Here is a 17215-nt window from a genome sequence, read left to right as displayed (position 1 = left end):
TTCATTACTTTCCTTAAATGGCACCCAAACAGAAGTGAAATGTGAAGTGAGTGAGCCAACAGAGGACCAACTAAGTCAGGGCCTCAAACTCCATCCAGTTGCTTAATGAGGCGCTGATTCTTGTTGTTAATTAAACCCATTCTTTAATTCCATGGCTTGTTGCTGCTCTCATTGTGCAATAGCAGACATTTCCGAAATTGTGAATTTTCTCTTTTCTAAGAGCAGATCAGCATTCCTGAGACCTTCGCCATAATTTATTTTCAGATATTGTATGATGGTCACAGTTTGCTGGTCCTGTTTTGGCTCATTTTGTATCTCATTATTGTTTGGCTGCTAATTAAGGAAAAAGAAATAATTGACCAGTCTGAGTCTTCAAGAGTAAGTCAAATAAAATTAATTGAAAAGAAGTTAATTAGCAGCAAAAACAGGTCACTAATTAAGAAAAGGGTTAGAATGAAAACCTGCAGCCACTGTGGCCCTCTAGGACTGGAGTTGGGCACCTATGACCTAAAAGATCCCCAATAGCATGTGCTGTTAATATTGCCTTAACATATCTCTCTGTTTACTACGAAGAATTACTTTAAATGTTGTTATAGCCTAAAATTGATTACTGGGCAGTGTTGGTAGTGGGTATAATTGATGCCATTGAACTCCAGATTACCAACTTGCTCATTATCCATTTCTGTCTTCTTACCAAATAAACTATCACTAGATACCATAGTTTCTTTCAAAATCCTAAAGACATTCATATCTGGTTATGGTATGTCTAAACTTACTTGGTGTAAATAAGTGTGGGTTTATGTGTGATTTAAGTCCAGAATTGCTTCCTGTTTTGCTCTCTGCACCCCTGTGATGAAAACCAGGAGCTTGGAACTTGCAGAAATGGATGGATAGGTCTGTGTGACTACTTTACCAGAGATTTACATGTCATTATCATAGAATGTAAGAATGGGTAAGATGAAACATTTCACCACCCTTGCACACTTTATGGGAGACCAGATATACTAACATATGAGTTGGAGAAACACCAATCCTAACTAAAGTACAGGGGGTCCTCGGGTTACAATACCTCAACATATGACATTTTGAGTTTACAACGCTCACTCCCATAAAAACTTAAAAAAATTGAGATGTGAGTGTTTCAGCTTATGCTGTTAGCATCATACTTACAGACTACGTGGGCGAACTAGTTTGGTTGCGCGTGGCACAACAAGTGTTTAACAAGTGTTCCGTTTGTGTTGCTTTGTTTGGTGGCTTTTTGACCCTTATCATGGCTCCTAAATGAAAGTCTGAGTCTTCAAATGGTAGCGCTTTGAAGAAGAGGAAAACCATCATGATGGAAGTGAATTTATACATTGTAAAGAGATCAGAAAGAAAAAGAAGGTACAGTACAGTATATTTATGTCCTTTTCCTTTTTCTGTGGTTTAGTTGTGTTTTTATGTTCTAGATTATGATTTTGTAAATGTGTTAGGATAGGTAAGTGACATAGGCTAGGGTGTCGTAACTCGAGGACACCCTGTATTCAAAAATTAGAATGTCACTCATGCATTGAGAATGGTTTTCTGTGAAAATGACATGTAGCCTAATCTGCTAGAATCATATTGTTTAGAAAATGAGTCAAAGGAAGCTGAAATGACTTGTGCAGAGGTACATATGGGCTACAGTCAATCAGTTTAGAACTGAATACAAGAATAGTGCCGGAAGAGGTGTATCATGAAGCACTATTCCTCAAACTACCTCATCGAAGTTGGAGTCACACAAAATGGACATTGGACAACTGGCAAAACATTGCTGGTAAATTCTGGATTTCTGCTGCTTTATGCCAGGGGGAGGAATAGGAAATGAAAACTTTGAAACTTCACAAATCCATTTATTTACTCTAATAATGCCAGTACAACCGTGTGCTCTTATGGAGCACAAAGGATCTCTTGAAATTAATAGATAATAGGAAACTTGATATCTGATTATAGCTGTTGACTAGATGCTTCTCTTAATGTTAGCAACCAACTCATTTGCAAAGTATTTCTGAAGGACAATGCTGAACATTTGGAAATTTCTGAAATCATTTTAGGAACAAGGGACAGTCTAATAAAGCACGGAATATGCTATTCAAATTAGGCATATTCCAATATATAAATCTGTGGGACATATTGTAGTTTATGTGCCAACAATATGGTACCGAGGTTTTCAACCTTTCTGCTCATTGTTGAAGAAACTCAAGCTGGTTAGAGGACAAACAGAGAATGAAGTTTTACCTCATAAACTGGATACTCACTGTATATTGTCTCAGTCTATCTCTATCATGTTATACTGAATATAAAACACCTAGACAGCTAAGGTACTGTAGCGCTGTTTTTTTAATTTTTCAAGAGGCACACCATCAAATGAGGCAATTAAACAGCATTGCAAAAATATACACAGAATAACATTTGGCAGATAATGAATTTATTCACAAATTTAATTTTAAAAGTATCAACTGTTTATCCAGAAATATCAGGCTTGTCATCCATTAAAGGTATAATAAATTCAGAGCTATACTTTTTATGAAATGATTATCAGTATTTTTATCCAAGGAAAGCAGGTGCATTAGCTGGGGATAGAGCCAGCTTTTGTTTGTTTTTTTTTTTTGTTTTTTTTTTTTACATTTTCAATTTAATAAAAATTAGACTCTAACAGCTGCGTGAGATAAAGTGTGGTGTCCCTTTGTGCTATCCTAATTGTTTTTGTGACTCCAATCAAGATATTGTTTACTGACTAAAAATACATTTATGGGATACAGTTAAAAAAACAGCTCTTTAAAAAGTGACTGAAAGCCGGTGTAGATTGCTACACAGTATCATATATTGTTTGCTGATTATTCTACCAGTTTCGTGCTTTTCTCTCTGTTTAAAAACAGATTATTTTGAACTTTTCAAAGTGACATTTGTTGCATTTGTTAAAATGTTTGCAGCATGTTTGATAGCCCCCAAGTTTGTGTTACTTTATCAGGTGACAAGTAATTCAATGTGTGTGCCACGGTGACCAGCAATGCTGCTTTCTAGCTTCAGAATCCTGGGTTCAAATGGTCAGTGTTGTGCAATTTTCCTACATCTGTGAGGATTTTATTCTCATTTACTTCCAATATATAATAATGGGCAGATTGATTGGTGACTCTGAATTGGAAATTTATGACTGAAAGTGTTCATAAGTGAACTATGCAAGGTACCATCATGGTGTCCTGATGCTGTGACTCAGAGATTTCCTTGCCTTGAAATCAGTTATGTTCAGTTTTTATGGTGTAGCTTATATTGTAATCTTGGTTTTGTAACCTTCAGGTCCTAATTTTAGAATTTTTGTATATATGATCATGGGTTTTGATAACTTAGCTTATTTTACTTTTAATCTGGCGACTCAGATTTGATTCTGAATTTTGGTGGTCACTACCATTTTGTGACTTTCTCTGCATGGCCATGGCAATAATGGTTACAGTCTCTATGCTCATTGCCAGACATGCAACAAGGAGGTCATGTGACATATTTTGTAATCAATTGTGTGAGAAATCAGTCTAGAAGAAAATAACTCCAAACAAAACAGATAAAGATTTGATGATCGTCCCCGTATATTGTCTTCCAGATAATAATAAAGAAACGGATTCTAAAGACTTTTTAGTACATAGAATGTTTTACTGAAGACAAAATGGCATTTTTATAGTACAAGGAATAATGGACAGGAAATGGTTGGCAGGAAGTGACGATTGGAGACAGGAGGCGGAACCAACGTCATCAGAAGTCGACAGAAATGAAGGATTGTGGAACCGGAAGTGACACCATTGTAATTGACCGGAAGTGACGTCATCACAGCCATTTTGAACCCAGAAATGGAGATCTTTACTTTTCTTCTAATTTTCTGTAAAAGTAAAGAGATTCAGGTAAGTACCACGTGATATCCCTCTGTCTCGCGATAATTAACTCACCTTTAGGCTCTTTGACTGCCTCCAACTCGCACATGTATGACACTTGCCAAACAAGTTAATCTGCACAGGCAATGATTAGCTTTGGATTCAGTTCCCTCTAACCTCCTGTTCTCCTTTATTATATGTATATACAGTGTGTATGTGTATATAAAATGTCAGGTCATGCTCCTAATTAGACAACGGATGGTGTCTTGGGGTCTGGACCAAGGCATTACTGAGCTCCTGGACAGTCTGAGGTGCAACCTGGCTGTGTTGGATGGACTGAAACGTAATGTCCTAGAGGTGTTGTATTGGATTTAGGTCATTCGAGCTTGGGGCCAGTCAATGGTATCAATTACTTCATCCTCCTGGAACTGCCTGCATTCTTTCGTCACATGAGGCTAGGCATTGTCATGCACCAGGAGGAACCCAGGAGCCACTGCACCAGCATCGGGTCTGACAATGGGTCCAAGGATTTCATCCTGATACCTAATGGCAGTCAAGGTGCTGTTGTCTAGCCTGTAGAGATCTGTGCAGTCCTCCATGGATATGCCCCCCTAGACCATCACTGACCCAACACCAAATTGGTCATGCTAAAACGATGTTACAGGCAGTATAACATTCTCCATGGCTTCTCCAGACCCTTTCATGTCTGTCACATGTGCTCAGAGTGAACCTGCACAGGGTGCCAGTGATGGACCTACCAATTCTGGTATTCTATGGCAAATGCCAATCGAGCTCCATGGTGCCGGGAAGTGAGCACAGTGGCCACTAGAGGATGTTAGGCCCTCAGGCCACCCCCATGTAGTCTGTTCCTGATTGTTTGGTCAGAGACATTCATACCAGTGGCCTACTGGAGATACTTTTGTAGGGCTCTGGCAGTGCTCATCCTGCTCCTTGCCCAAAGGGGCAGATACAGATAAATATACATACAAGGGGTAATTTATCTACCTGAGTACGAAAGAAAGTAGCAAGCATGCTGAAACAAGTCTAGGGATTTTTTAACATCTCAGGTTTACTCATGCACAGTTGTGGCTCAGTACAAGTTTAAAATTACAAGAGACATGAAGTCAAGAGAGTTCTCGTGCGAATCAAGTAAGAAAATGAGATTTGGAGCAATTTTCAGTAATAACATTTTTCACAAAAGGAGGGAAAAAGCCAAAAGAGATCCATGAATGTATGACTGCAGTTTATGATGAGTCTGCCCCATCATCCTTCAAAATAAAATTTTAAAGCAAGAAGGTTAAGTGGGGCAAAGAGTCCATTTGGTAATACTCTTCCTTTGGTATTTTAATTTTGTTTTTTACTCTGCTACTTTATCCCTTGATCCTTTTTCCTGCACTCAAACTTTCCATTTTAGGTCATTATATTTATAACTGTCCTTTTAAGCACATTTAGCTGTCTTTTTTGGAACAAGCCTGCCACCATTTTAGCACAGTGGACTGTGGTGTCTGGTCATGCTGTACTTTTTTTTCTCTATTTGTTTTACCATATATTGCATTGCTTTCTTTCATCCTTTCAGTATATTGATATTATTCCTTACAATGCAGTGTTTCTTGCTAATATTGCAAGCATGGAAACAATAATGTTTGTGTTTAGGCTCCTGCGACACTGCCCATTCACGATATTATAAGGCATGCCCAGGTAACATGTTATTGTGCTGTATAGGCATTTATAGAAATGCATTTTATATAAAGGCCGCATATGAAAAGAGAATCTTGAAAAGACCTAAAGGAAAGGGGAAGATGGCACCTAATTTACAATCTGATTTCGAATATTTGTACTTTAAGATGTTGTAAGGAAGCAGAAAATAATAAAAATCTTCCTCCTTTATTAGCCATGGAAAAAAACAAATCCTTTTCAAACTCTTCACTCTAAGCCTCCCTTCCTTACTCCTAAACCTATTAGTTATTGCCAGTTTGCCAGTGATTCATTTGTCCTACATTCACATACAATGAAATACCAACATAGGAAATAATTTAAAGGCTAATTCCTATTGTCAGTTGCTTGTATTTAAGCATTTATTCTTGTAAACTTTAACATATATAATGTTTCATTCATGGAAGGTATTTAGTATTCAGACCTTTAAAGACCTTTATATTGACAATGTGCTTGTATCCTTTGAACAATCACACTTCAAAGAAATCTGTATATTAGCACACTTTCACTGTGTGCAAACTAGAAACTTTGTTTAAGGAAATTTGATCAGCTTTTCCCATCTTTTCATATCCTTTGTAGTTGATACGTGGATATAAATTTTGGAAGTTTTCATAATTTGAAATTAAATGGAGACATGCCCACGTGAAGGATAACATGTCCTTTGTTTCCTTGTTCAGACTAAAATGCTCAAATGATATTACTGGAATAACTAGTTTGGTTAAGATTTAACAATTGGACTTTGTTTTAGTATTCTTGTCTGATTTGGTTGAGGTGTAACAATTCATTGTCTGTTTTTCTATTTGAAAAAAAGTTTGATCCAAAATCCAGTCAATGGTTAATGCCTTTACACCACAAATTTGTATATTAATTATTTAATGATTTTTTCAAGTTTTATTTGCAATAGGGAAAACAAAGAAGCATGACTCAGCACTCACAGAATGGGCATATCTAATAGATAGGAAATATAAATGTGACAATAAAATAGAGAGAGTGTCTTCTTTTTAATATGAGGATAGGCATAAACCTACGATGAGTCTACCGAAAAAAATGTGCCACCTGGACAGAGTATGAAGACCATCTTAAAGCTGCTGCAACCACGTGAGATCAGGCTGCATACTTCATTTCTGCCTCTGCTTCTGCTTATGGTATTGCACTTAGATTATATTGAGCAGAAGAACATTTTGCATTCACCGCTATTCTGCATGTGGATTCTAATCTGTGGATTAAGAGAAGAAGGAGGAGGAGGAGATTGGGAGCATGCGCTGATTTTACAGCTCGTTGACACACCCACCACACGAAGATAAGAGTTCATTACTAATTCATTACTAGGTCAGTAGATGTAAATAGTCAATAAATAGTCTGAAACAGCACTATATGAGCAAGGATGTGCCTTAGCAGCTGAAGCTTCAACTGTCTAGTGAGCACGCTATTAATGATGATCCTTGATTCTGGTAAGCAGAAGTGTGAACACACAGGTTTAATACATAGTCTGTGCATAGTGGGCAAAACAGTCCTATAGGTACGGGTGTACCTTAGTGGCTGAAGCCAAAACTGCTATAAATACTTTGGGACCAGGTGAAGGCACTACATAATACTACACTATATACTCATAGCTAACAAGAAAACCAAAGGATCAGAGTCAGTGTGAAAAGCAAAGCATTTTGCACGATTTTACATTAGTGATGATCCTTGTAACAGCCGACCCCTTACCCAGCTGGCAGCTACACTACCAAGACCTGTGGCCTGGATGAATTACTGAAGTTTACCTACATATACCAAGCCGTCCCTCTAACGCATAATATTTTCCCCTCAATCGACGGTTTAAACACAAGCACACAAAAGCAGATATTTAAAATAGGTGTATAAATATATTAAATGAAACACAATAACAAAAAATGCAAATTACACACGTAGAAAATATATATATACACTAGCAACTTGGAGCGTGCTACGCTGCGCGTTGGATGACCACAGTTGAAGGACTCAATCGTAAGGACCTCTCGTCGGGTGTCTCATTGGCACACTTTTGCCTCTTTCACTCGCGGATCCCGGCGTAATCTGTCTTCTCTCTCTGTAGGGGTTTCAGTTGCCTTTCATTGTGTGGCAGAGATGCGTCCTTGAGCTAATCTGTGTGAATGCTGAGTGTCCGTTTCTTGTGAGCGACTGTCACGCCTTTGTCTCTTTGCTTCGTAATCACGCTGTAATGTGTCCTCTCTCGCAGCAACAGGTTTAGTTGCGTTTCGTTTCGGCATTGTTCTGTAAGGTCTCCTCCGTACAAGTGCACATGGGTAGCTGAAGATGGAAAGGCATAGTGGGCATAGTGAAACACACGAATTGGTGACCAGGGGAACCATCCGACTCAGACGCGGGGCTCGAAATACTCAAGTGCACATGTTATTTATAATTAAATTTTTTTTTATTTATGAATTTCCCCAAAAGAGTTGATCCCTGTAAATAGTTTATGAACAATATAATCTGTTGTAGATAATTAGCGTATATAACCTCTCGTGTTTGACACCAGAAGCAGCTGTAAGGGTAGGTTGTGGTTTCTGTTTCTTTCGTGATTTTTTAATTTAATTTTATTGATTATTTAATAGGCAGAGGGGAGAAGACGTTAATGTGAAGCTCTGTCTATTTCTATACTTTTGTTTTGAAAAGATTTTCGGGAACAGGAAAAATAAAAGCAAAGGGGAAAGAACGGAGCAGGAATTCACTGGGGCTTTTCTACAGGGCGGCTATACAGCCAAAAGGAACAGCGGACCCGGACACGGACACAGCGCTGGGCTTTTATTATATAGATATATAGATATGTATATCTCTCCACCAAAGCAGCAACGTGAAAACACCATGTATACAATAACAAACACTCCCTTACCCCTGTAACGTATAACAAACACAAAACACAAAAAACAATAATAAATGAAAACTGAAATGAAAATGAACATGAACTTGAGTCCGGGTATATTACTGTCCTGAATATGGACAAGTGATCAAGAAAAAATGGATACGTTTGAATCTCCCGAATAAATGGAACAATCTCACCATGTTTCCTCGGCGTATGGTGGATAATGAAATCCAACCCCGGGTTTTCTGGTGATGATTGAGCTGTGGTGAATCTGGCAGAATGAGAAACAAACTGGTTACAATGTGCAATGTGAAAAATAGCAGGAATTGATGATGGCGTCATTAAATGAAATCTCCATCTTCCTCCTCTCCTTCCTCTTTCCCTCCTGATCCTTTAAATAGTAAAGAGCTGGATGTAACTGAATATGAACAGGTGCTTTCCATCCTGGGGCTGCGGTCTCTCTCCTTCATCCATCCCCTCTGCACTTATGGGGACAACATTCACTAATGTACACATAACGAACAGTAAACGGGACGATGGAAATAACATGCACTCAGCACACACATCAAATACATTATTACTACAGTATGTAGCCCCACTAAATATATAAGGGCAGAATTTCTAGACTCTAACTTAACCTAAAGAGAGAACCTCAAGGTGGTTAAATGCATTGTTGGGAATTGTACTTTTTAAATAAAATCTTAAATAATGAGAGGAATTTATCCATGGGCAAGATACACCTTTCATTAATTTATGCAAAGCATGGAGTAATTCAGTTAAAAATCATGTATCAAACACATCTTAACTAGCAGCAGATATTCACTAAGCAAGTTTTATTTATTTTAGATTGAACAGTTCTTAGCGGTCTGGAAGTAAAGCAGTTAAGTGGGCGACAGCATAAGGGTTCATTAATATGGGGAAATGCAAACAGTGCGAGTGGAGAGCTTTTAAGTAAATAATAAGAGGGGTGCAAAGTTAGCAGAACAGACAGAGAAAAGAAAAGTTAATCTCATAGTAGGACAAACAGCAGGCAGTTGAGAAGGAGAATATTACAGGAACTTAAGGAGCCAGGTGTAAAATTGTTGCAGCAGTTCTATAATCCATTTTCTTTGGCTTAAATTTTTTAGTTTAATCATTTAAGTTAAATAATTTAATCTTAATTAAATAAAAGACAAAAGAAAAAGTTAAGACAGCTTTAGAAATCCTAAATTAAATTTTAGTAATGAGGCCATTGCAATGCAAGTCCTGTGGGATGTTGGACTTGCATTGCAATGGCCTCATTATTAAAATTTAAATGACAGCTGATCCAACACCTCGAGCTAAGTGTCACTGAACTGGAGGAGGAGTTGGATGGTCTCTGTTGTAGTAGAGATTTGGCAGGCCTGGCACAGGTATCCTTTACAGAGATAGTGTGTAATCCTAAAGTGGTGCGGGTGGAGATTCCAGATCAGACAGGTAGATATAGGTGGGTCACGGTCACAAGACACAAGGTAAAGGGTGCATGCTGTCTGGGGGCATCAACCCCAGAATTAGAAGTGTCAAACCATTTTCGGGTCTTTGCAGAGCTGAACAGTGTCTTTGATAATTCTGAGGTGGTAAGCAGGTATGAGGAGCCCCAACGGGCCACCTCAAAACCAGTTCCCAGAAGGAGAGAGGTAGTGTTAGTTGCAGACTTAATCATTAGAGAGACTGAAGCGCAGGTGTGCTCCAGAGACAGCGAGTCCTGCATGGTGTTTTGCCTTCCGGGTGCACAGGTGGGAGACTTCCCTAGAAGGGTGAATAGGATCTTGACCAGAGCGGGGATGGATCCAGTTGTCACTGTCCGTGTTGGAAGAAATGACATACATAAGGGTAGTCTCTCAGTTCTGCGATACAAATTCAAAGAGTTAGGTGCCAGGCTGAGGCGCAGAATTGACAAGGTAGTGTTCTCTGAAGTTCTGCCTGTGTCATATGCCACTCCAGGTAAGATTCGGGAGATCAGAAGTCTTAATATGTGGCTCAAATCTTGGTGCAGGGGTAGAAAGATATAGGTGTATGAGGCATTGGGACCCCTATTGGAAAAGATGGGACCTGCTCATGTTACATCTGAAGCGGAGTTACATCAGTGTATTGAGGAAGCATATGAATAAGTTAGTCGAGGAATGTTTAAACTACGGAGCGGGGGGGATTAAGGAAAATAGGACAGGCCAGATTGTATGTAGCAGAGCATAATTATGATATTATAGCAATAATGTAAACCTTGCTAAATAACAAAGATGGGGATGAGTATAACATAGCGGGATACACATTTTATAGGAAGGATAAACAGAACAGAACATAAGGTGGGGTTACTGTTTATATCAAACAGAATTTAAAAACAAGTCCTCTTCAGTTGGATGATGAGCCCCATCTTAATAAGGACATGTGGTTCGCCAGCAAGGCATTAGGGAAAAGGGCCTTATTTTAGGAGTGTGTTATAGACCACCCAATGCAGACAGTAATTTCAACAAACATCTTTATAGTATTATTAAAAAGGCAAGTTTACAGGTGGATATTATAGTCATGGAGGAATTTAACTATCTGAATATTAACAAGGATAATCTTGCAAATGCTGGAACTCAAGATCAGAAATTTTTAGAAGTAATCAGTGAATGTTTTTTAACACAGTATGTTGACACATCAACATGGTCTTTGGCCTGTCTGGATTTAGTATTTTGGAAAAATCAGAAAATAATTGAGGGTGTATAGGTGATTCAGCCTCTAGGGTCAAGTGAACATAACATAATACAATTCTCTGTGTTTTGTAAGAGTGTGAATACAAAGACTAAAATTGTTAAGTTTAACTTTGGTAGGGAAAAATTTAAGCAAATGTGACAAAGTCTAAGGAGGATAGACTTGGATAAGCTTTTTTGTGTCAAGACAGTTGAAGAACAGTGGAACAAGTTTAAAAATGTTTTATTTGTAATGCAGAACACATACACACCTAAATTTTTAATTAATATGAAATTAAAAAAAAGACTCTGAAGTGGGTTAATAAAGAGTAAAACAAAAGCTGCAAAGGAAAAAAACAACTGTATAAGCCGTGTAAAACTAATAACTCCTAAGTGAATTGTTGGGCGTATGAGAACAGGAGGGCAACCATCAAGAAGGATATTAGGGAGGCTAAAAGACAGATAGAGAGGAATATAGCAGATAACGCAAAAGACAACCCTAAGAGATTCTTTCAGTACTTTAATAGTGAAAGAACAGTAAAGTAGAAGGTGAAGTGCATCAGGAATAGTAAAGAGGAATTAAAAGATACAGACAGTGAAATACGGACACACTAAATTTGTATTTTTCTGAGGCCTTCACAAATGAGGAAGTGGACAACCTCCCAGTGGTAAATAGGACTACTAAGAAGGTACTGATTGATTTAGAAAGTGTAAAGGGAAAAGTACTGCTTAGGTAAAATAGGCTGAAATCAAACCAATCACCAAGACTAGATCATTTTTACCCTTGAATTCTTAAGGAGGCTAGCAAGTACTGTATATACCCTTGACCAGAGGTGGGTAGTAACGAGTTACGTTTACTCCGTTACATTTACTTCAGTAACTGTTTTAAAAAATTGTACTTCTAAGAGTAGTTTTACTTCACTATACTTTTTACTTTTACTTTTACTTTAGTACATTTTTGAAGAAGAAACGCTAATCTTACTCCGCTACATTGGGCAACACTCAAATCGTTACTTTTCCCATTAGATACACCATATTTTTGCCAGAGAGAAGCCGCCAGTGGATTTACTGCATGACTGTTTCATAAATCAGATGTAGTAATAATGACCACAAGACTCTGTTTCACCAATCAGACGTAGCAACAATAATCACATGGCTCCGTTTCACAAATGAGACATAGCCGTGCAGTCACAAGACCACACACAAACTGTGGCAGCACAGCAGCCCAAACTCCTCAGAGACAGCCAACAGGGAAAGAAAGAATACAAGTGGAACCTTGGTTTGCAAGCATAATTCATTCCGGAAACGTGCTTGCAATCCAAAGCACACATATATCAAAGCGAATTTCCCCATAAGAAATAATGGAAACTCAGATGATTCGTTCCACAACCCAGAACTATTCATATAAAAATGATTAATACAAAATATAAAAGTAGAAATACATAAAACAAATTAACCTGTACTTTACCTTTGAAAAGAATCATTGCTGGTGTGAGTGAGTTTCTAAAGTCATGTGGGATTTCACCAAACAAGACAAAACACAGAAGACCGTCCCAAAGCAACCGCAGGCACCCAACGCTGTAGCAGTTCGCCGTAAAAGCGAATCTGAAAAGGTTGAGGTCATGCTATAAGCACCTGGCATTGATGGGTGATACAAGGAACATTATAAATGCGCAGGGCACAGTATTACTTGGCCAATAACCTGGACTTGACCCTGCCTGACTGCTGTGTCTGTGTATAGGAGAGTGGCAGATCCTGCTACAATAAATAACCATGCTGTTCCTGTTTCAAGCTGAATAAAGATGGTGTTGATAAAGTATTGAGACTCAACTTCGTGTTTTGGGATGCAAGACGGGGACTCATATGTCACAGCACACACATGTGGTCACAATGCTGTAGTAAACAGTATGAACTCGTACGTATGTGGACTATATGAGTGAGGCATGCCAACTGACGATTGCCCACAATCCTGCAGCGAGAGAAGAACCATCAGCTCTGTTGTGATTACGTGATGCTCGGCAGACAAAGCGCATACGGACTACTCTTATTGCAAGACCTTGCTCGTTTATCAAGTCAAAATTTATTTAAAATTTTAGCTTGTCTTGGAAAACACTCGCAAACCAAGTTACTCGCAATTCAAGGTTCCACTGTACATGAAAAATGAGAGCCAACTCCTGCTGAAGCTTGACCATCACTTCACTGAGACTTCTTGTACGTGCACAAGCTGCCTTATTCTAATGTTATTTTCTATCAGCTGTGCTATTTGGAGGGCAAGTGAATATGCAGTATTATACTGTCAGTGTACAGTATATCTTGTCACTGTAAGTAGTTTGCACTGTTCAAACATACATGTCACACACGTGTGCATGGGAGGCAGCTAAAGGGCTTGAGTTAAGGTGGTTCTGAGGCATGCCGGGATCTGGCAGAGTGCACTGACTCTTTTTCTTCCTTTCCTGTAGACCATTCCCGGGAGATTCCACCTGGCTCTTGTGGTGGATTGCTGGCATTTTACTCCGGCCCTCACCCCCAGGCCGCCAGGAGGAGCTCTCCCGACAGCATGTTCATGCCAAGAGTTCTAACAGGGCATCATGGAATATGTAGTGTTTATACACAGCCCTGCTGGATACCTTGGGGGCCACCAGGCGTCGCTGTAGGGGGGCTCGTAGGCCCGCATGTGCCCTATAACCCAGGAGTACGTCATAGTCATGTGACAGGAAGAAACGACGTGCTCCCGGGGTGAAGAAAAGGACTGTTTACCCTGACCAGGAAGGAATAAGGAACTGTGGACTGATGGGGCAAGAACACCTCCGGGTCAGGGGCTATAAAAGGACTATGGGCCAGGAGGGGCGAAGTGTCTGGGCGAGGAGAGAGTATTATTGTGGTATTTATTGAGTATATGAGTAGTGTGGAGGGTGCTTTGTGCACATTAGTGATAATTAATAAAAAGTCTTGGACTTTTATCCAGTGTCTAGCGTGGTACCTGAGGGTTCAAGGTAGCACTAGCGCCCCCTACTGCCACACTCTCTTGACGTCACTTCCGGGACCGAGGCAATAGAAGTAGACCTTACCGGCTCCGGCCCCTGTGATGTCGCGTTCCGGGCTCGAACCAATAATTGAAGAACATGGGCCCGATTCTTATGACCTCACTTCCTGTCTTCCCCTTTAAAAACCTGCCCTTTTTCCCATTTCTCTCAGTCTTGTTCTGGACTCAGTCCAGCACATCAATGCTGTTTATTAGATAAAAAACGACTCTGCAGCCAGGATACCATATTATACGGGTGGCTGCCCCAAACCTTTATCTGTTTATGTCTCATTTTTGTGACAAGGTATTGCCTTCAAAAGCTTTGTTGTGAAAAACTGAGATTTGGAACTTTGTGTTATTTGTGCATCTTTATTTTGTAAAGATGTTATTTATTTTTACTCATTTTTTATTTTATTATTTGGAAATAGCAGAATTTGCACATTATTTTATATTTTTGTCTGTCTTATTACAACATTTCTAAAAAATAAATAATTCATTATGATCAAACAGTTGCTCAGCACCCGAGTAGTCTTTTCACCAAATACTTTTTTACTCTTACTTGAGTAATTTTTTGGATGACTACTTTTTACTTCTACTTGAGTAATATTATTTTGAAGTAACGCTACTCTTACTTGAGTGAAGTTTTTGGCTACTCTACCCACCTCTGCCCTTAACACGTATTTTTAGGAAATCACTGTGTACTGGGAAGTCTCCGAATGACTAGAAAATGTCAAATATTATCTGGTTATATAAAAAGTGTGACAAGGCAGATCCAAGCAACCATAGGAAAGCATTTGATAAGGTACCACATGAGAGCTTGGGCATCAAACTAAAAGAAGTGTGAGTTCAGGGTGATGTTTGTAGATGGGTGCCAAATTGATTCAGACACAGGAGGCAAAGGATGATGGTGCGAGGAACCCTATCAGAATTGGCTGATGTTAAAAGTTGTGTTCCACATGGGTCAGCGCTAGCGCCACTGCTATTTTAATAAATATAAATGATTTGGATAGGAATATAAGTAACAAGCTGATTAAGTTTGTAGATGATACCAAGATAGGTGAATTGGCAGATAATTTGTATCATTACAGAAGGACTTGGGCAGAATACAGGCTTGGGCAGATTTGTGGCAGATGAAATTTAATGTTAGTAAATGTAAAGTATTACAAATAGGAAGTAAAAAAGTTAGGTTTGAATACACAATGGAAGGTCTGAAAATAGAGAGTATACCTTATGAGATGGATTTAGGGGTCATATTGAACTCTATGCTGTCAACTTGAAGAGAGTGTTCAGAAGCCATTAAGAAGGCAAACAGAATGTTAGGGTTATATAGCACGATGTGTGGAGTACAAGTACAAAGAAGTTATACTCTAATCTTTATAATGCACTGGTGAGGCCTTATCTGGAGTACTGTATGCAGTTTTGGTCTCCAGGCTACTAAAAGGACATAGAACTGCTAGAAAAGATCCAAAGAAGAGCAATTAGGCTGATTCCAGGACTACAGGGGATGAATTATGAAGAAAGATTAAAAAAGGTGAGCCTTTTCAGTTTAAACAAAAGAAGATTAAGGGGTAACATGATTGAAGTGTTTAAAATTCTGAAAGAAATTAGTATAGTGGATTAAGACTTATTTTAAAATTATTTCATCAAGAACACGGGGACACAGTTGGAAACTTGTTAAGAGTAAACAATAGATGAAACCATCAAACATCTGCTTAATTTGGGCATATGTTTTGGGAATGGCTATTATATGTCTCTGCCAGGCACTACCAGTTTAAAGAAATAAAGTTTTTAGACTAGTGTACAATGACTTAGTTTCCAAGAGAATCGTGGAATCCCTGTTGGCGTCTCTTTGCTGTTCCTTTTTTCCTCGCTGGGCTCCTTGTGTTGCTGTGACCTAAGGCACGCCTTATTTCTTGTCTGCCAGCTTTGCTCGGTCCTTTCATGCGGCTTCCCTCTCTCGCTGGACCCACAACCGGCGTCTCCTTGTAGAGCTGTCTCTTCCTCCCTGGGAGTATTGCCGTCCTTGTGCCTCATGTCGTGCCAGCCACGCACCCTTGTCAGCCTGCGAGCCTCTGTGCTCCGTCCGAGTGTCTTGGCAGTGCTCTCAGTGGACTGTCCTCCCCTTGCCTTCTCCTGGCCAGAGCTTAAATCTCCTTCAGTCCCTGCCATTATCAGTTCTGGACAATCAGATTAAACAATGGCACATCTACATTTCCTGGGTTTAACAATTAATGAAAGCACAAGTCAACAAAATGTATTGTTACCAACCATTAATGAGTAAAGATCTGCTGTTTAGAAACCAATATTGTCAAACATGTTAATTGCCAAGTCAAGTAAATGCAGAAATCCTCCAAGGAAGGAGACAGTTCTGTTATCACAACTCTGTATTGTTTGTAATCTGAACCAGCCAAAACCTTCAAAGTGGTGACTCCTTTGCAATACAGCAAATACCTACAATCTGCAGACAGCCTTTTACTTCTCACCCCACTGCCAACAATGGGTGCCTATTGCCTGTTCATCTGCTGGGCTTTAAATGTAATATTTGCATGTTTCTTTTCCTAAGAGAGAAATGGAATGACCCAGTGTACAAAAATGTCCCCCTCTGACATCCCCCCAGACTTAACCATTGTCAGTCCCGGACAATCGGTAAAATCTTCTTATTCTCTGAAACGGGCTGGGGGTCTCCCCAAATTTTCCCTCCTCGATCTGTGCAACTCCACAGCTCCTCTGTCTGGAACATCACCATTTTCTCTGGGGGCTGGGTTTCTCATTGTCCAAAACCCATATATGGGAAGTCCAGGTGGAGATGGTTCGGCTGTTGAGGTAGCTGAAATACCTTGTGGAAACAAACAACAAGGCTTTAAAGCATTACGGTGCACATTTTTCTCTCTACCTCCCCCTTCTGGCCTCACCTTATACACCACCCCAGAATCCCCTACCTGGCCCAGCACCATATAGGGTTCTTGGTTCCACCAACCTGTCCGCTTCCCTTGTCTTTGTCTACCTCTATTTCTCAGCCATACCCTTTCTCCAGGAAGCAATGGAATAGCCTGAGCTTCCTTATGCT

This window comes from Polypterus senegalus, chromosome 4, assembly GCF_016835505.1.
Source record: "Polypterus senegalus isolate Bchr_013 chromosome 4, ASM1683550v1, whole genome shotgun sequence".
NCBI classification, from domain to species: Eukaryota; Metazoa; Chordata; class Cladistia; order Polypteriformes; family Polypteridae; genus Polypterus; species Polypterus senegalus.
Note: the sequence above shows the minus strand (reverse complement) of the source record.